We start from the raw sequence: 21,822 nt of genomic DNA, 5'->3' as shown, positions 1-21,822 counted from the left end.
GTAATTTGACCCGTGCTCAGGGATGAGATGGCTTGGGACATTATCTAACAGTAAGAACACATGTCAGTCACCTCTTGTCATCTCCTTGTTGAAGCAATTCAACCAATCAGCTAAGAAAACCCCAAGTCTTCCAAGCGTTTGTGATCAAAGTTTAAAAGAAGATTAGCTGTAAACACAATGGAGATCAATGCACTTAAGTAGGTTGAGAAAGGGACTGGTTTCTAAACCATAATGATATGGGTAAATAATACTCCTTAAAGTTGGCATTATATCTGGGATCTTTCAGGAAAAAATGGAAGTATCAAAAATGAACAGGTTCGTATTATAAAAAGGTAAGTTGATAGTGCGGAAATCCGTTCCAAAGAAAATAAGGCATTTTATAAAAAGAAAACCAAACATGTTGTACAACGATCCTTTTAGACAGGGAGCAACTGAATGGATCTAGTGTACAAGTACGGGAAACTGTGCACTTTCCACTGGCAGAATGTATTACAAACAGCGTGAAGAGAATCTATACAGAAACAGACTATAGAAGTCGCTACTATTGAAACGAAGTGAACATATAAATGGTCTGTTATTACTTGAAATTTTGGTAATACAATTAAGACAAGTACCAGTAAATTAAACGGAAAGTTCAGCGATATTAAATCACAAACGTACAAAATGCGTGCTTTTTGCTGGCAGAGACTACTGAAAACAGCGTGAAGAAAATCCATAATGAAACAGACTATAGAAATCGCTGCTATCGAAACATGAAGTTAACATATCACCCGTCGGTTACTATACTTGGAAGTTGCGGTAATACAATTATGACAAGTACGAGTAAATTAATCGGAGGGTTCAGGAATATCAAACTTTCAATCACAAACCTACCGTAAATCCCGCAGTCCGAACAAGATTTATGAAGGAGGTGATTCTCTGGGGTGGGGAAGTAGGGTCCGTTTTGACTGGAGGAGCCCACACTTGGCTCTCGGATGACCCCGCTGCCAGAAGCTTAGGTAATCCGATATATAGCGCTACCACTGCCTCGCTCTCCATTGCCGTGCACGTGGATCACGTTCCAATATGCACCCGACCGACCGACCGACCCGGCCGCATGGGACTGAGGTACGCTGACACGCTGTGAGGCCAATACACATGTATGCGCAGTTCTTTGCTTAACTCTGTTGACAATGTGTATTGTGAATTCGCGCCAATTGATGCAGATATTAGTTTTCACATAACAAAACACATGATGTCGTTATTTACTCTCAGCTACACTGTTTTCTATGCAGAACCGTTGAACATGCGAGCGCAAACGTAAATGTATTTCTATAGTCCGTTTCTGCTTGCGTTATCCATCAGCTGTATAAACACTGTATCTCATTGACCCTGGTAACTGATTTCTGTGGTCCATAGCCTAAAACTATACACAAAGCTCACGTACTGCAGACTGTAGTTTGGTATATAAATAAACCTATACCACTGGTCTATCGACAATCATGTAGCGTATAGCGCAAAGAGGACACAGTATTGCTGGCGATTGAAGTGCAGTGAACGGGACTTATTTGTGATTCTATGGCTGCTTCTTTCAGTGTCTTTTACTTTAAAAAATGTTTGAAGAGTTCGTAAAGCACCCATGTCACCCCCACTAAATGACATTTTCAGAACATGTGAAATAAGAGTTTGATGTATGTAGGATTTGTGATTTGTGACTGCATTTTAATATCGAATTGCACATGTAAATACTAAAGATTGCCTAGTCTGCCAGTTATAGAATGATCTGGTTAGGAGCAAGATGCTGAAAGATGTTGTTATACATAAATTATGCATAATATCTCTTTCCGTCGTCTTATTTCCTATGTCGCTACAATTAGGCGTGGTAACAGACATCCCCATTCTACATACACACACGAAATTTGGCCGAAATCGGTCCAATTTTAGCCAAGTTACGGTTGTTTGGAGTTCTGCTATATGGCAAGTTTATGGACCTGGGTCAAAGAGTTCCCTCTTTGAAACGCTGTAGATTCGTTGTCCATTGAGCTACAGTCAAACGGTTTAGTGTTCTGGAATCGACAGGACAAGGGCTATCAGGACAACATATCACATACGTACACTTTTTGCGAAGTTGTTAGTATGGTACTTGGAGCCAAAGTGTGGAGAGTTTGGAAGCTTTTGAGCTGGTAGTTTGAGCTGAGGAGATTTGGGGAGTCAAGTACTGAGAAATCTGCTAAAAAACAGTGCCAAAACACTTAATCCAATATGGAGGCCAAACGAAGCAATTTCGCTACATTGGATGTGTAGAGATTTTGTTTGGCATCTGATTCCGGATCTGTTCAGGAATTTTGGATGTCTTTGGAGCTTTCGTGGCGGAGTTATGAGCTGTTGAAATTGCGATTTTTAAAGTTGTTTTGAGTTATCTGCCCTTAGATCTTGAGTCTAGAGTCTTGAGATTTTTGTGGTATCTGCTTCAGGATCTAAGGTATCTTTGTGGAAATTTTGAAGACATTCTGAGCAGTAGTTTTGGAGTTAGGATTGGAACAAAAAACGCCGGAATAATAATAATAATAATAAATAATAATAAATCGAACAATTACAATAGGGCTCTTGCCTTGTAGGCAGGGAGCCCTAATAAGAAATTCTTATTTTTGCGATTTTGGCACTTTTGAACCCGGGATCGGGTAGCTGGACTAAAACCATTTAAAAAAATTCAAGGTCACCAAGGTCACGGGGTCAAGGTCATTTAGGTGGTCCGTAAAACGAAAATGTACTTTTTTTGGCGAGCTCTCACGCGACTGTTATTGCATCTATGGTTGAAGTGGTTGGTAATTATGCATTACCCCGACCAGTTGTAGCATATGTATAGGTAAATTTTGATGATATGCATGTCCGCCGTCCGCCCGCGCGTCTGTCCACCTAAACTCTGTTTTGTCATTTTCTCACGAACTATCTAACTTACAAAGCTGAAACTTTGCAGACATCTTCCCATGGTCTGTATCTAATAGTGCTGTGAATATCAATGCATTCCGTTGTCAAGTTTGGTTTCCATGGCAACCTGACGACAAAAACCTTAAATCCAAGATGGCGGCCAAACGGCTGGAAATATCCATTTTTAGGCCTGGATCGAAAATGATCGGTATCTTATGACGGTGTCACATGCAAAAGATGGTAGCTATTGGAGCAATTTTGGCGGAGATATATGCTGTTTTGTGCCGTTTTTATCACTTTTGGCATTTTCAAGGTCTTTAATCCAATATGGACGCTAAATGACGCAACTTTTGACAAACAGCTAAGAACATGAAATGTTCAGCGTCTGATGCTGGTGCATTGTGGTAATTTGTAGCACTTTCTATCAAGAACTTTAGCAGCTACGTAGTTTGCAAAGTAAAAATATTAGAGGCTACCAAAATCCAATATGGCCGCCACATCACGTGACTTTTGACATAAGAGCAAGAAGAGATCTTGTTCAGAAACCAAAGCAAGATTCATCAGAAGTTGTTCAAGTGCCTTACCTCATAAGTTTCCAATGCTAGAGCTTGCTAAAGATGTCCTATAAAAAGTTTGAAAATAACTTTCAGCCGGAAGTTGCAGTCAATATGGCGGCCATTGAAGACATATCTCAGAATTTTTTCTTTGAAGTTGTTAGTATGGTACTTGGAGCCAAAGTGTGGAGAGTTTGGAAGCTTTTGAGCTGGTAGTTTGAGCTGAGGAGATTTGGGGAGTCAAGTACTGAGAAATCTGCTAAAAAACAGTGCCAAAACACTTAATCCAATATGGAGGCCAAACGAAGCAATTTCGCTACATTGGATGTGTAGAGATTTTGTTTGGCATCTGATTCCGGATCTGTTCAGGAATTTTGGATGTCTTTGGAGCTTTCGTGGCGGAGTTATGAGCTGTTGAAATTGCGATTTTTAAAGTTGTTTTGAGTTATCTGCCCTTAGATCTTGAGTCTAGAGTCTTGAGATTTTTGTGGTATCTGCTTCAGGATCTAAGGTATCTTTGTGGAAATTTTGAAGACATTCTGAGCAGTAGTTTTGGAGTTAGGATTGGAACAAAAAACGCCGGAATAATAATAATAATAATAAATAATAATAAATCGAACAATTACAATAGGGCTCTTGCCTTGTAGGCAGGGAGCCCTAATAATAAATCGAACGATTACAATAGGGCTCTACAGCCTTTCGGCTTGGAGCCCTAATAATAAATCGAACGATTACAATAGGGCTCTACAGCCTTTCGGCTTGGAGCCCTAATAATAAATCGAACGATTACAATAGGGCTCTACAGCCTTTCGGCTTGGAGCCCTAATAAATAATAATAAATCGAACGATTACAATAGGGCTCTACAGCCTTTCGGCTTGGAGCCCTAATAATAAATCGAACGATTACAATAGGGCTCTACAGCCTTTCGGCTTGGAGCCCTAATAATAAATCGAACGATTACAATAGGGCTCTACAGCCTTTCGGCTTGGAGCCCTAATAAATCGAAAGATATCAACAGGACAACAGGATTACAATAATAAACTGGACAATCCCAATCTACACAGGAAATTTGGTCGAAATCGGACCAGTAGTTTCCGAGTTACAAGTGTTCAAAGGTCTGCCATTCAGAGGTCTGCTGTACGGCAGCTTGTGGCAGGGTGACAGGCAGGGTGGGTGGCTGGCAGGGTGACAGGCCGACAGGCCGGGTGGCACTTTGTGACAGGGGGTCAAATAGTCCGGGAGAAGAATGAGCGTAGCTCCTTTGTCCATTGAGCTACAGACAAACGGATCAGCGTTCCGAGCTCGCCAGCACCCCGGCTTTCTGTCGCACTGCTCGGATAAATTGCCGAACCCGAACCTGTTTCCGACCTCGTCCGTGTTCGAATCCCCAGATGGTTTGGTTGTACCGACGCCGTCAAAAGCAAGGAAACGCTTGCGAGACATCGCCGCTACGAAACTGACGTGTCCCGGAACGTCCCGTGATGTTCTACGCCCATTTCAGACGTCGCTCATGTTCGAATCCGCATAAGGTTTGCCTGTACCAACGCCGTCAAACGTAAGGAACCGTTTGCGAGACATTACCGCATGTGTCCCAGTGAGTTCTTAACCCATTTCTGACCGCGAATCCTCATGTTCGAATCCTGAAAGGGTTTGCTTGTCCCAACTCATGCAAAAGATAGTCACTGTTTGCAGGACATCACCGCTACGAAATTGGCGTGTGCCAGAGTCAACCAGAATGTTCTAAACCCATTTACCACCCAGACAATGTTCGAATCTTGATAATCGCCTCTAAAGACAAGCATGGGTTGCTGAAGACCAATTCTAACCCTGATCTTCAAGGGCAGCATACATACTGCAAAAGACACTTGACGGTCAAAGGGAAATAACCCTGGGTTTTCTGAGCGATGTATTCGGTATTTTGTCCATATTACCACCAAGCGGTGTTACTTTTAGCATGCAGCCAAGAACAAAAGATGAGATACATGTGCCCGACTAACTTCATGTAAACTTTCAATAGTTTCTGTGGAGAACCTTACAAGATGTGATCTTTATATAAAGGAAAAATTCGGTGAAAGAAATCATCAAAATCAAAATCGAACAGAGCCGTCACTAAGACAGATATCCAAAAACGGCTAACAGAGTTTGGTGTGTTATGTGTGGAGACAATTCTCAGAAAGTTTGAAAGCATTTCATGCAGTGGATTCAGAGGAGATAGTATTTGAAGACAGGTACCCAAAAAACCCTGTGAAAACCTTGAATCCAATATGGCAGCAACTAAAAAAGATATCCAAAATCGGCTAACAGAGTTTGATGTGATATGTATGGAGACAGTACTCGGAAAGTTTGGATGCATTTCATGCATTGGATTCAGAGGAGATAGGATTTGAAGACAGGTACCCCCAAAACCCTGTAAAAACTTTGAATCCAATATGGCTGCCAAACCACGTGACCAATGACCCAGATCAAAGAACAGAAAATGTTCAGCACCCGAAGCAGCAGACATGTGTAAAGTTTGAAAGTAATCGGACAAGCGGTTGCGGAGCAATAAGGCGAAATATATCTTCAAAAAATACTTGTTTTTCAGTTATCTGCCCTTGGCCATAGGGCCTACGGCCTTGGAATTTTTGTGGTATTTGCTACCTAACAACCTGCACACACACAAAAAAATTGAACAAAATCGAGTCAGTGGTTAAACTGCTATCTCTGGAACAAAAAACGGCGGAATAATAAATAATAATAATAATAATAATAATAAATAATAAATCGAACGATTACAATAGGGCTCTACAGCCTTTCGGCTTGGAGCCCTAATTAAAGCTGCAAGCAGCAATGGCGGGCTCCAAGTTACACTGTGCACAAACGTCCATGTTCGAATCCTTAAAGGGTTTCCTTGTACCAAATCCGTCACAAGTAGGCACAACTTGCTGGGTATTGCCGCTACGAAATTGGCGTGTGCTAAGTCTGTTTTAAACCCATTTCCGACATAAAAAATGTTCGAATCCTCAAAGGGTTTGTTTGTACCAACTCTGTCAAAAGATAGTCACCGTTTGCAGGACATTGGCGTGTTCCAGGGGTGTCCCAAATTCTAATCAAATATTACCACCAAGTGTTGTTACTTTTTCCATGCACCCAAGAACAGAAAATAAGATGCATATGATACACTAACTTCATGTAAACTTGCAATAGTTTCTGTCAACAAGCTAACAAGATATGATCGTTAAAGTAAAATTTCGGTAATTTTTTTTATCAAAATCAAAATCCAATACAACCGCAACTAAAACAGATATCCAAAAACGGCTAAGAGAGTTTGCTGTGTTGTGTGTGGAGACAATTCTCAGAAAATTTGGAAGCATTTCATGCAGTGGACTCGGAGTTGTTTGCGTTTGAACACAGGTACCCAAAAGACACTTTGAAAACCTTGAATCCAATATGGCTGCCAAACCATGTGACCAATGACCAAAGTCAAAGAACAAAATATGTCAAGCAGCTCAAGCAGCAGATACATGCAAGTTTTCAAAGTAATCGGATAAGCGGTTGCGGAGCAATAGGGCGAAATACATCTTTAAAAACGTCTTGATTTTTAGTTATCTGCCCTTGGCCTTTGGGCCTACGGCCTTGGGTTTTTGGCGGGCACTAGTACCCAACGGTCTTCATACACATACACAATTTGAACAAAATCGAGCTAGTGGTTATTTTGCTAGCTCTGGTACAAAAATCGGTGGAATAATAATAATATTAAATCAAACGCTAACACTGGGGCTCTTCAGCCTTTCGGCTTGGTGACTCTTTAACAGGCTGTAACTTCTTTGTCAGTTGGGCTCCAGTCAAACGGATTAGTGTTCTGCGTTCGTCCGGGCCCCAGGTTCCTGTCGCATTGCTGAGATAAAGTGCTAAACCTGTTTCCGACCTCGTTCATATTCGAATCCTCAAAGGGTTTACCTGTACCAACGCCGTCAAATGTAAGGAACCTCTTGTGAGACATCACCACCACTAAATTGACATGTGCCTGGGTGTCCCAGGATGTTTTAACCAATTTCCAACTTCGACCATGTTCGAATCCTCAAATGGTTTGCTTGTACCAACGCCATTATATGTAAGGAACCGCTTGCGAGACATCACCACACGTGTCCTAGTGTGTTTTTAACCCATGCTTGACTTCGACCATGTTCGAATCCGCATATGGTTTGCTTGTACCAACGCCATCAAATGTAATGAACCGCTGGTGAGACATCACCACATGTGTCCCAGTGTGTTCTTAACCCACATTTGACTTCGACCATGTTCGAATCCCAAAATGGTTTGGTTGTACCAATGTCGTTAAATGTAATAAACCGCGTGTGAGACATCATGACATGTGTCCCAGTGTGTTCTTAACCAATGTTTGACTTCGACCATGTTCGAATCCGCACATGGTTTGCTTGTACCAACTCCATCAAAAGATAGTCCACGTTTGCAGGACATTGCCGCTACCAAATTGGCGTGTGCCACAGTTTCCCAGAGTGGACTAAATGCCGACCTCCATATTCTAATCCGCAAATGGTTTGCAAATGGTTTGCTTTTAACAACGCTGTCAAAAATAAGGTACCGTAGCAATTGGCAATTGAGAAAATGAAGAATCCCGATCCGATCAGTCGCCTCCTGTGACAAGCATAGTTGCCTCTTAAGACAAGCATCGGTTGAAAAAGGCCAATTCTAACTCTGGTCGTCAAGGGTAGTACACATAATATTGAACAAGGCTGTGGAGAACGCTAGGGTTTCTGCAAAGCCAGTGAATGGGGGTTTATAGTAGATTTATGAGGCGCTTCCTTCAGTATTTGTACTTGGGTGAATTTTTTTTTTATCAAAATCAAAATCCAATACAGCCGCAACTAAAAAAGATATAAAAAAACGGCTATGCTCATTTGTTGTGTTCTGTATGGAGACAATTCTCATAAAGTTTGAAATCATTTCATGCAGGGGATTCAGAGGAGATAGTATTTGAAGACAGGTGCCCAAAAAACCCTGTCAAAACCTTGAATCCAATATGGCTGCCAAACCACATGACCAATGACCAAAGTCAAAGAACAAAAAATGTCAAGCAGCTCAAGCATCAGATACATGCAAGGTTTCAAAGTAAACGGACAAACGGTTGTGGATCAGCAGGGTAAAATATATCGTCAAAAAATACTTGTTTTTCAGTTATCTGCCCTTGGCCTTTAGGCCTACGGCCTTGGCTTTCTGGCGGGCACTAGTACCCAACGGTCTACAAACACACACAAAATTTGAACAGAATCGAGCCAGTGGTTATTTTGCTAGGGCAGGTACAAAAATCGGCGGAATAATAAATAATAATAATAATAATAAATAATAATAATAATAATAAATCGAACGATTACAATAGGGCTCTACAGCCTTTCGGCTTGGAGCCCTAATAAATCGAACGATTACAATAGGGCTCTACAGCCTTTGGGCTTGGAGCCCTAATAAATCAACAGGACAACAGGATTACAATAATAAACTGGACAATCCCAATCTACACAGGAAATTTGGTCGAAATCGGACCAGTAGTTTCCGAGTTACAAGTGTTCAAAGGTCTGCCATTCAGAGGTCTGCTGTACGGCAGCTTGTGGCAGGGTGACAGGCAGGGTGGGTGGCTGGCAGGGTGACAGGCCGACAGGCCGGGTGGCACTTTGTGACAGGGGGTCAAATAGTCCGGGAGAAGAATGAGCGTAGCTCCTTTGTCCATTGAGCTACAGACAAACGGATCAGCGTTCCGAGCTCGCCAGCACCCCGGCTTTCTGTCGCACTGCTCGGATAAAGTGCCGAACCCGAACCTGTTTCCGACCTCGTCCACGTTCGAATCCCCAGATGGTTTGGTTGTACCGACGCCGTCAAAAGCAAGGAAACGCTTGCGAGACATCGCCGCTACGAAACTGACGTGTCCCGGAACGTCCCGTGATGTTCTACGCCCATTTCAGACGTCGCTCATGTTCGAATCCGCATAAGGTTTGCCTGTACCAACGCCGTCAAACGTAAGGAACCGTTTGCGAGACATTACCGCATGTGTCCCAGTGAGTTCTTAACTCATTTCCGACCTCGAATCCTCATGTTCGAATCCTGAAAGGGTTTGCTTGTCCCAACTCGTGCAAAAGATGGTCACTGTTTGCAGATCATCACCGCTACGAAATTGGCGTGTGCCAGAGTCAACCAGAATGTTCTAAACCCATTTACCACCCAGACAATGTTCGAATCCCGATAATCGCCTCTTAAGACAAGCATGGGTTGCTGAAGACCAATTCTAACCCTGATCTTCAAGGGCAGCATACATACTGCAAAAGACACTTGACGGTCAAAGGGAAATAACCCTAGGTTTTCTGAGCGATGTATTCGGTATTTTGTCCATATTACCACCAAGCGGTGTTACTTTTAGCATGCAGCCAAGAACAAAAGATGAGCTACATGTGTCCGACTAACTTCATGTAAACTTTCAATAGTTTCTGTGGAGAACCTTACAAGATGTGATCTTTATATAAAGGAAAAATTCGGTGAAAGAAATCATCAAAATCAAAATCGAACAGAGCCGTCACTAAGACAGATATCCAAAAACGGCTAACAGAGTTTGGTGTGTTATGTGTGGAGACAATTCTCAGAAAGTTTGAAAGCATTTCATGCAGTGGATTCAGAGGAGATAGGATTTGAAGACAGGTACCCAAAAAACCCTGTGAAAACCTTGAATCCAATATGGCAGCAACTAAAAAAGATATCCAAAATTGGCTAACAGAGTTTGATGTGATATGTATGGAGACAGTACTCAGAAAGTTTGGATGCATTTCATGCATTGGATTCAGAGGAGATAGTATTTGAAGACAGGTGCCCATAAAACCCTGTCAAAACCTTGAATCCAATATGGCTGCCAAACAACGTGATCAATGACCAAAGTCAAAGAACAAAAAATATCAAGCAACTGAAGGAGTAGATACATGCAAGGTTTGAAAGTAAACGGGCAAACGGTTGTAGAGCAACAGGGCAAAATATATCGTCAAAAAATACTTGTTTTTCAGTTATCTGCCCTTGGCCTTTAGGCCTACGGCCTTGGCTTTCTGGCGGGCACTAGTACCCAACGGTCTACAAACACCCACAAAATTTGAACAAAATCGAGCCGGTGGTTATTTTGCTAGGGCAGGTACAAAAATCGGCGGAATAATAAATAATAATAATAAATAATAATAATAATAATAATAATAAATCGAACGATTACAATAGGGCTCTACAGCCTTTCGGCTTGGAGCCCTAATAATAAATCGAACGATTACAATAGGGCTCTACAGCCTTTCGGCTTGGAGCCCTAATTATAGTCAGTAAACATAGAGTTACATCCCTTGGCTGCCTCTGTTGAATATGACTGAATCCATAATAAATTTACTGGAAGGTCAATGGAAAACAAAACGAAGAACATTCACATATTTGTCAAAAGGGTAGTTTGGACGCAAGGTTTTTAGTATTTGATATAAAAAGATAGTTACGGGTTTAAATGAAAGAGTAGAGATGTATATGTATTTCAATATTTTTGTATTAGCACCTTGCTCCAATGAGCGCCCATTCTCTAAGGGTCATATTATTGTCAAGTAACTATTTTCAAAGAAGTTTAATTGACGTTTGAGCTAAGTTTGTTTATTACCGCTCGATCACTGTGAACAGTTTTCATAGTGTCCACCTGTGTCAACTTACTAAGTACCCAGGTCACTTTTTGTGGGGAAAAGGGTGCCTGTGTCAGAGAAAGCTTGGTTCTCAAAATAAGGTGACCAGTAACTCTAGTCTCTGTGTCAAGTGAGTTATACCTTACAGTGAAAAAAGAATTCAACGAAAAACCACATGCAGCATGTAGACAACTGAAGTCATGTCATGTAATATTGAATACCCTTTCATCACATGCCTTGGTGGTTCAGTGGGAAAACAGTGGGTTTCAATGCTAAACATTGTGTTTGAAGTTGCAGGTTCGATTCACGTCGTGGAATTTTCATTTGTAAAAACTTTAAGGATGTGACGTGAAATCTTAATTCACAGCAAGTATGACACATGGACAGATATCATATTTTTTGTTTTAGCAATTTAAAAAAGTACAAATTTAAGAACTTAAATAGTAAAAGCTTTAGAGTCCAGTAGTAAAAGAACAAAACATGCAACACATGAATTATAAATATTAACATTTTATCTCTCAGACCAATGACTCCACCAAGTTCCTTTCTGTCTGATAGTGTTAGACAGCAGAGACAGAACACACTATTTATTGATGATTATATATTGTTGTAAGGATGGCTCGGAGCCAGGAACCCTTTGTTAAAACTGTTTAAAATTCCACATTTCCTCACATGTGTCTTTGAAGGATGCAGTATAATATTTAGGTCTTGAGCACATATCACTCAAGCCAACACATGATAGCAAATGAAATCTGACATTTATGAATTCTTTATCAGGTTTCTCATTGCCTACTTGGAAATTTTATTTGCAAGTTTGTCCTGTAATAAGGTGGATATCAGTTGTGATGATTCTTGTGATGTCACGAGATCAAAGCAGAGAGCTTGGCAGTGTGTGGTCGACTATTGTTTCAATATCTTATACCGTATTCGACGTAATAAGCGCCCCGTCTAATAAGCGCCCACGGCGATATTTGCTGATATATTGGCTAGTGGACAAACCCAATTAGCACCCCTTCCCATTGATCAATGTACACAAGACTTATTTATTCGAGTATAATACGCACTCGTGTGTTATATGCACCCTTAATTAGGGGCAATTAAATTCTGGAAAAATATATCTGTCATATATAAACATTTCAGGCTGTCAGCATAAACCACGAAATTTATCTTTTAACTCAAATTTTTTTTCACAAATATATTATTCTAATAAGAGCCCCTTATTTCTAATTTTGAGGGCGCCCTTGGCGCTTATTACGTTGAATATGGTATTCACTGCTGAACTGTTGTCCTCATCTGTGGAATCAAGAAACTTGTCTGTTATACTTCAGTCTCAACTCCAGGGATTATCTTACACTTGAAGACAAGTGGTTGGGTGAGACTACGTGGTCATATTTAGTTAAAGAACATGCGTTGTGTATTTTATTGATGAGGAACATGTATATTTGGCACTTTGTTCATACTTCTGATCTTAGGGGAATGTTATTTTCTTTGTGAAGGTCTGTTGTTTCTTTTATTTCTGGTAACGTATGAGTCATCCGAGTTGATCTGGGTGCAAGAATGTTTTATGTCTGTAAATGCGGAATCCTCCTGTTGCGTCAATCTTCTGCCGCTGCAGCGTTGAATAGTGGGGATTTAATGCTATTTAATGTCATGTCACTCTGCCCTGTTTTCATGTTGTGTCACACCATCCTGTTTTAATGGCATATGACACTTTCCTGTTTTAATGGCATATGACACTTTCCTGTTTTAATGGCATATGACACTTTCCTGTTTTAATGGCATATGATACTTTCCTGTTTTAATGGCATATGACACTTTCCTGATTTAATGGCATATGACACTTTCCTGATTTAGTGGCACATGACACTTTCCTGTTTTAATGGCATATGGCACTTTCCTGTTTTAATGGCATATGACACTTTCCTGATTAAATGGCATATGACACTTTCCTGATTTAGTGGCATATGACACTTTCCTGTTTTAATGGCATATGACACTTTCCTGATTTAATGGCATATGACACTTTCCTGATTTAGTGGCATATGATGCTTTCCTGATTTAGTGGCATATGACACTTTCCTGATTTAGTGGCATATGATGCTTTTCTGATTTAGTGGCATATGATGCTTTCCTGATGTAGTGGCATATGATGCTTTTCTGATTTAGTGTTATATGATGCTTTCCTGATTTAGTGGCATATGATGCTTTCCTGATTTAGTGGCATATGATGCTTTCCTGACTTAGTGGCATATGGCACTCTCCTGATTTAGTGGCATATGATGCTTTCCTGATTTAGTGGCATATGATGCTTTCCTGATTAAGTGGCATATGATGCTTTCCTGACTTAGTGGCATATGATGCTTTCCTGATGTAGTGGCATATGATGCTTTCCTGATGTAGTGGCATATGATGCTTTCCTGATTTAGTGGCATATGATGCTTTCCTGATTTAGTGGCATATGATGCTTTCCTGATTTAGTGGCATATGATGCTTTCCTGATGTAGTGGCATATGATGCTTTCCTGATTTAGTGGCATATGATGCTTTCCTGATTTAATGGCATATGACACTTTCCTGATTTAATGGCATATATAACACTATCCTATCCTGTATTTAAATACACAACTGATTTTGATAATTAATAGTCACAACTCTACAGAACTCTCACAATCTCATAGTATCAATCAATGACCCAGAATCACATTGTTATAGCTAATGATAAGGCTGTGGCATTGCTAACAATTGTGTTAAATACTTTCTCACTCACAACATGTTTTCACCCCTAGCTTATTTTCAGTGATTGTCGTTAAAAAGAAATGACACATTGACTAGTTATAGTGTCCCCTTTAGCCTTATCAAGTTACCTGAGGTAGATGGCCCGTCACTGCTGAAAGGGCTGAATGACCACTGCCTTATCACGCACCAATGTATTCGAGTGTGTTGTATACACCGTTGTGGAACATTAGCCACTTGTCTGCAACCCTTGTCTAACAACAGTCTGTTCACTCCAGCTAATAAATGTCCATATTATGACACAAAAGTTTGCTTAAAATGATGCTAAGAGCCAAGTTCTGGCTTGTAGATGAAAGGTAATTTGGCACTTGTTCGTATACCATATTCGACGTAATAAGTGCTCGCTCTGATAAGCGCCCATGGCGATCGATATTTGCTGATATATTGGCTAGTGAACAATCCCAATTAAAACCCCTTACGATTGATCAATGTACACAAGACTTATTTATTTGTGTATAATACGCACTTGTGTGTTATATGCACCCTTATTTATGGGCAATTAAATCCTGGAAAAATATATCTGTCGTATGTAAACATTTCAGGCTCTCAGCATAAACCACGAAATTTATGATCTTTCAACTCTGTTTTTTTTCACCAAAATAATATTCTAATAAGAGCCCCTTATTTCTAATTTTGAGAGCACCCTGGGCTCTTATTACATCGAATACGGTACAAGGAGAGAGTGGCGACAACGAACAGGTGATGAGAAACTTGGTCAGTACAAATTCTAAATTTGAGATAAATAATCACCAGACATGTTTATTTACCGTTTAAATTGTATTTTTTGTTCTGCTAGGCATTGTTTTACATCCAGGGATTAAGATTACCTTGTGTATTTTCTCGTAAACTAAGCCAGAAACAGCTATCAGCTGTCCACACGTTTTCTTGGAATCTACCGGTGATTCGGTCAAGACACACCCAATGATATAACTTTACAGGATTTTAATGCAAGGATCGGCACAAATTGTATCTGAAACTATTTTTTTTATCAGGAATAATATATTCCAATATCTTGTTGCAGCTTTTACTAAACATATTTAAAATAATAACAACCCTAAGCGAAGCAGCTGATCGCTATTGCCAGTTATTATTTTTCACAAGGAACCAGTCTGACCAGTCACCGTCAAGGCTCACGCGCACGTGATCGCGAGAACTACGTGTTGACATAGACAAACTATAACAAATATGACTTTTAACGAATCAAAGTATGGCATTTATGATACATGTATCCATTCTCTGTCAACTAATGTTCGTTTCAAGGCGTCAATAGCGGTAATCTGACTGTGGTTGCTGTTAAAAATGGTGAGTTGTGCACCGATCGCTTCACACACGATTCGCCGAAATTAATTAAAACAATATTAAAAGGAATTTTTAATAAAATTAATGAAATAAGTTACAAACATAAGTTCAGATATACAAAGAACACTTTTTATAGCCAGACAGTGTAATTACATGATTAATTTGCATATTTCAGTATGGATTTGTTGACATGGTAATTCCGGTGTTACGTGCTGAAGGTAATATCTTTCCATTGGGAAAAAAACATAAAAACTCATTATTTCATGTATAATGCACACCCCCTTCTACACAGCTGTGTTTTTGGGAAAAAAAGTGTGCACTATACTCAAGAAAATACGGTACTACAATCAAAATTGTAATCAACGAAATTGAAATCCTGTTCATAAACTGTCCTACAGATTTCGGTCGATTGCAGGATTTGCAAGACATGTGCACCACCAACTCGTCAACAGATATTTTCCAAATCTGTTCATGTTTTTAAGCAAGGTGTTCACGTGATTTTTTGCACTTCGTTTTATCACAATATAGATCTTGATTATTGATCAGATTGTCTTGACTGTGTGCCGCCATTTTGTTTGAAACAAATGTAAGTGATGCAAGAGGTGGAATCTGATTGGTCAATAGGAGAGGCTTAGAAGGGACATAACTAATAATAACCACTGGTGGCACTTCGATGGAGCCCAGGAGTTCAAGCCTAGTTCAGCAAGAGTGGAAACTGGACTTTTCAAGTCATTTAACTCTCTTGCCTCGGGAAGATGCATTAGACCCAACACAGTCATACAAAGAAATTGCAAGGGTTTTGTTTTGGACTCACTCACTCACTCACTCACTCACTCACTCACTCACTCACACACTCACTCACTCACTCACTCACTCACACACTCACTCACTCACTCACTCACTCACTCACTCACTCACTCACTCACTCACTCACTCACTCACTCACCCACCCACACACACACACACACACACACACACACACCCACTCACTCACTCAGCAACATAAGTGCAGGTGTACCTCTGGAATATTTGAAATTTTCACATAAAGGGCCCCTGTCAGAAAATACCTGGAGTGAACCCTGCAAGGACTAGTGGACTAAAAATGTTACTTTCTATGACTGGGAGTGATAGCATCTCCTGACAACCATTAACACATTGTTTTTTTGTCCAACTCTATTTATAAGGTGCTGACTATTTGGTAAAACAATCATTCTATGTGAAAGGACAATTCCCAATCAACTGAGTAATGACAGATTGAAAATTAGTTTCTAATTGTGTATATAATCAACCCCGGAAATGGACTAGACATCGTGGCCCTGTGGGGAGTGTATATCCCAGGAGGACAATTTGACAATGGTAGATGGAATGTATGCGTGGACAGTCACTGTATAATCATAGCTCAAAGCTGTCCGGAAAAGCTTTCAAGTGAAAAAAGGATCAAATAAATTTTTAATTTCCTCTGGAATATTGTTCACACAGTCTTAAAAAGGCGTTGGATTGGATTCTTCCTTGAAAGGACCTTGAAATGGATTCTTTCTTGAAAAGGCCTTGACATGGATTCTCCTTGAAAAGGCCTTGAATTGAATTCTTCCTTGTAAAGGCCTTGAAATGGATTCTTCCTTGAAAAGGCCTTGAAATGGATTCTTTCTTGAAAAGGCCTTGAATTGGATTCTTCCTTGAAAAGGCCTTGAATTGGATTCTTACTTGAAAAGACCTTGAAATGGATTCTTCCTTGTAAAGACCTTGAAATGGATTCTTTCTTGAAAAGGCCTTGAAATGGATTTTTCCTTAAAAAGGCCTTGAATTGAATTCTACCTTGAAAAGACCTTGAAACTGATTTTGTAAATAACCTTAATTAATATATCTTTTCATAACTCGAAAAGAGCCTGTTGCAAATGTGTATTGAAAAAGACAATTATATGAATCTAATTATAGTCAGTAAACATAGAGTTACATCCCTTGGCTGCCTCTGTTGAATATGACTGAATCCATAATAAATTTACTGGAAGGTCAATGGAAAACAAAACGAAGAACATTCACATATTTGTCAAAAGGGTAGTTTGGACGCAAGGTTTTTAGTATTTGATATAAAAAGATAGTTACGGGTTTAAATGAAAGAGTAGAGATGTATATGTATTTCAATATTTTTGTATTAGCACCTTGCTCCAATGAGCGCCCATTCTCTAAGGGTCATATTATTGTCAAGTAACTATTTTCAAAGAAGTTTAATTGACGTTTGAGCTAAGTTTGTTTATTACCGCTCGATCACTGTGAACAGTTTTCATAGTGTCCACCTGTGTCAACTTACTAAGTACCCAGGTCACTTTTTGTGGGGAAAAGGGTGCCTGTGTCAGAGAAAGCTTGGTTCTCAAAATAAGGTGACCAGTAACTCTAGTCTCTGTGTCAAGTGAGTTTATATCCTGGCTTGTCCAGCATCTGTCACGCATCGTCAATCCTGAAACCCAGCAGCCACTGGACCTAATGAAGGTAAACTTCACAAGCTTGTTCCCACCAATGATGACACATGAATTTGTTCTTGAGGTTCGATTCCGATTTTCAATATGGCCGAAACTCAAAAATCTACTTCTGACCATTAATGGTATTTGGTTAGTTAGTTCAGTGATTCAACACGAGGGGTTCTCACAGTTTGAATTTTTAAAAGTCTGAAATACAAAATCCCTGCCCATGTTTGTATAAAATAGAATATGTTTATTAGGGTTATTCTGGATTTTTTTGCTTCATTAATTTGAAACCTGGACATGTTTTTTTCATTTTTTTCCTCTTCCGACGACACATTTAGTGACCAAGAAAATATTCTTCAATATATTTTGTTTTGACCAGTAACCTTTTGAGACAAAATCTGTAAAATAATGAATTAATAAAAAAATGAATGGCCTAATAAGTTCCCTGACATTTCAATATGATGTAATCAAGACGATATAACAGGACTAATACGTAAATTACGTACACACATCGCAGGATTCCTGTGTGTTGAGCACTGCTGCCGATGGGCATGTGTATAGTAATAAAATCAAACACTTGCACAAACCTCACAAAGTGCAGTGGAAGACGTCATTAAGATTAATAGCATATGGGAAGAGGTCTGAGAGAATGCATAATTGCCTGTTAGGGCAGAGTCTGTCAACATGGGGATTGTTATCTGTGGAGACGCGTGTTGACATTACGCAGTCAACGTAGGACAAACACACAGCATCTCTAGAGGCGATACATTGTGTCGATATTGCTCAACATCATCTCCTTCATATATTTGTTGTCAGCAGCTCATTCCGATCAGATATTCCTTTATTGACAGTTCCAGTATTTGCCTTATTAGTCTAATGCACTGTATTATATTAATAGATATTTGTGTAGGTTGTGCGAATCTATCCATGTAGAATAATTGAGAACCTGGCTAGTGCTTCAGTCTTGATTTGTTCGTTGTGGTTGTAGGTCTGTGTTTCCGTAAGCTTTTTCTCCTAAAAAGGCAGAACCAATAAAACTAGAACTTGATAAAGATATTCCCACAAGGGATGACACCAGCAATTTTTTTAAAGCTTCTGATTTACTAAATGAATTACTTTGTTCTAAATTAAGAAAGATGTTGTCTCCAGTCTGTTGAGGACATCACGACTGGCATTTAACTTCACATTTCTTTCACTTTGGAAGAAATTGCTTCAATATGTGCTAAATGTTTGAACAGATGGGTTTTTTCATCTTCATCTTTCAAGGTTGTACTGTTATCAAATTTAGGAAATTACTTTTTTTTTAAAAAGGAAAAGAAAGCAAACAGATTAAGAAATGTTCAAACATATCCCCAGGAAGAAAAGCTGAGTCAGTAGAGATGAGTGAATAATGACAATGGCATATGTTGTTACAGCTTGTTCAAGATAAAAGATTCCTCCATTGCAATATAACGTCAAAGCCAGAGAATAATCAGTCGGAATTATCTGCCGACACAGATTCCATTGGGCGTAGGGGCGGTCGGGTAGCCCAGTGGTTAAAGCGTTCGCTCGTCACGCCGAAGACCTGGGTTCGATTCCCGACATGGGTACAATGTGTGAAGCCCATTTCTGGTGTACCCCGCCGTGATGTTGCTGCAATATATTGCTAAATGCGGCATAAAACCATACTCTCTCACTCCATTGGGCGTAAAAGTCTAATTTGTTGCGGAAGTTGTTTCAAATAGGTCACTGAAAATCAGTGATGACACCAGGTGTTTTTGCGAAAAAATATTTAAAGCACAGTAATACTGCTGTTTCGTTTAGACACGTGTTAATGTGATTTGAAACTCAGAATTGAGAAATTACCAAAAGTCATAGTACCATTTGATATGCATACTCTTATCACGGTCACCTCCCTTGGGGTGGGGGTGGGGTAGGGGCGTTTGACCCGGATGAGCCTTTGCCCATTTGATAAAAAGCCTAATAATTTAAATACCGGAGAAGATCCGGGCTAGATTAGGTCTTCAGCAACCCATGCTTGTTGTAAAAGGCGACTGTACTTGTCGCAAGAGGCGACGAGGATCGGATGGTCAGGCTCGCTGACTTGGTTGATGCATGGCATCATAGCCAAATTGTGTGGATCGATGCTCATGATGTCAATCTCTGGATTGTCTTGTCCAGACTCGATTATTTACAGACTGCTGTCATATAGCTGGAATATTGCTGAGTGCGGCGTTAAACAACAAACAAAGAATTAAACTAACAATTTAAAGAAAACTTGGATAGTCATAACAGCTAGGTGCCTGAATAGTTGAACTTGAATCTTTCTGACTAAGCATGTTTATTCCTGCATAATTTAATACAAACCTACATACATATGATCGGCCCGGTTATCCATGAGTTTATTGGTTATCAGATTTATCAGAAACTATACAAAAATGTCACTATGCCTCAAAGTTACGCCATTAAACTCTTGGAAATTAAACAAAATATGACCAGCAAGTGCCGTCTCCAGAAACAAAACAAGGCGTGATTGGTTGATTCGGGAGTAGAAATAACGAGTTACATGATCAGGGTTCCTCATGGGGTTTCAAAGTCAAAGTTTAAGTAAACTTCATGTTAATTTGCCTTTTAGCTGACATCATGACTCGTCTGCACAGAAATATATACACGTCAAACTTTGTCAAATTTTGCAAGACCATATTGTGATTATTTTACACAAATTGATTGGCTAATAGTTAGCTAGCATCCCAGAACAGCTATCTAATTTGCATACAACGGTATTAGTCAACTAATGAAATTAATACACGTCTAGGTCAGAAAGGTCAACAAGGTACTTTCATTCATAAATGGTAGTGAAAACGTAATAGCACTTCCAAATATGGCACACAATTCTTGGAAATTGAATGATGCGAACACTTCTCGGAAATTTATGAAGCGAAGTTGTCAGACTATTAACAGGCGACGACAGATAGAAAAACACACTATATTAAATGAAGTTAGGGGCAATAATGTTGCATTTTCTTTTGCATATTTTAACCAACATCGCGCCAAGACTGTGTCAACCCAAAGATTGGATGGATTGAACATATCGACAAATGGTCAAGCTACCAATCATGCATTTTCAATATCTGTTTGCGTTTATCTGCGATGATCTTTGATCAAAGGTGATCTGGGTAACTGTGAATCTTTTTATTATTATTGCCCAGTGTATCCTTCAAGGGCCAAAGGATAAATGGGTCAATACAAAATACTTTTTGTATGTTCAGCTACATATTCCTGTGAGTTAAAGACATTATTAACTGAAATATATGAGGGATCGATCATGATTTTAAATCTATAAACATTAATAGATACAATTTGCATGCTTCATCTAGACTCTTGGAAAAAAAAGAAATTAAATTAAGACAAATTTAAATTATTATTCTCTCAAATTGTTTGTTTGTTTCATAAACGATGGCCCAGAAAGTATGTTCAATGAGTATGGATAAGGAGAACTGACCTTTGTGTTACTAAGTCATTGTAAATTGAGACCGCTTCCGTGGTCTTGAGGTAGAGTGTCCGCCCGGAGAGCGGAAGGTCCGGGGTTCGATCCCTGGCCGCGTCATACAAAAAGACATTCAAAGATTGTACTTGTTGTTACCCTGTCTGGCGCTCGGCATTAAGGGGCTAAAACAAGGACTGGTCGGCTCGGAGTCAGTATACTGTGTCTGAGTGGGGTATTCATGTTAAACTGCGGCATGGTATCTCAGTGAGCTAGCACTATAAATCGGCATCAGTCCGGTCTAGTACAAGCAGCCACACATACACGTGCATGCACGTCGCTATATAAGTGCAATAATCTTGGACGCGACGTTAAACCCAATTTCACCTCACCTCACATTGTAAATTGACAGAGGGTGATGACTGTTTAACATTTAAATTTAATGGTTGCTATTTTAAAATCCTCCCTGATAGATGCAAATATCTGCCTGATACTTATGGCTTAATCTCCTGACACTCTCTAACTTTTTATCACAGGTATGAATATCTGGTTGAGATCATTGAGAAATTTTGTTTTTAGAGAATATAGGATTTTCTTTAAAAAAATTAAACTAAAACATGTTTTTTTAGAACAAAACAAATGTTCAAGGGGTATTTAGTTGGTTTCAA

General features: G+C 39.6%; 1 protein-coding gene across 3 annotated transcripts in view; it reads left to right on the top strand.

Moving 5' to 3' along the window:
- The window catches only part of LOC124136565 (complexin-like), a 305,393-nt gene that overhangs the window by 93,227 nt on the left and 190,344 nt on the right, over nucleotides 1-21,822 (top strand). The gene's annotated exons all lie outside the window — the stretch shown is intronic.

The sequence above is a fragment of the Haliotis rufescens genome, unplaced genomic scaffold (genome assembly GCF_023055435.1).
Source record: "Haliotis rufescens isolate VD_foot unplaced genomic scaffold, xgHalRufe1.0.p SCAF_12, whole genome shotgun sequence".
In the NCBI taxonomy this organism is placed as follows: Eukaryota; Metazoa; Mollusca; class Gastropoda; order Lepetellida; family Haliotidae; genus Haliotis; species Haliotis rufescens.
Note: the sequence above shows the minus strand (reverse complement) of the source record. Positions and strands in the feature narration are given on the sequence as shown.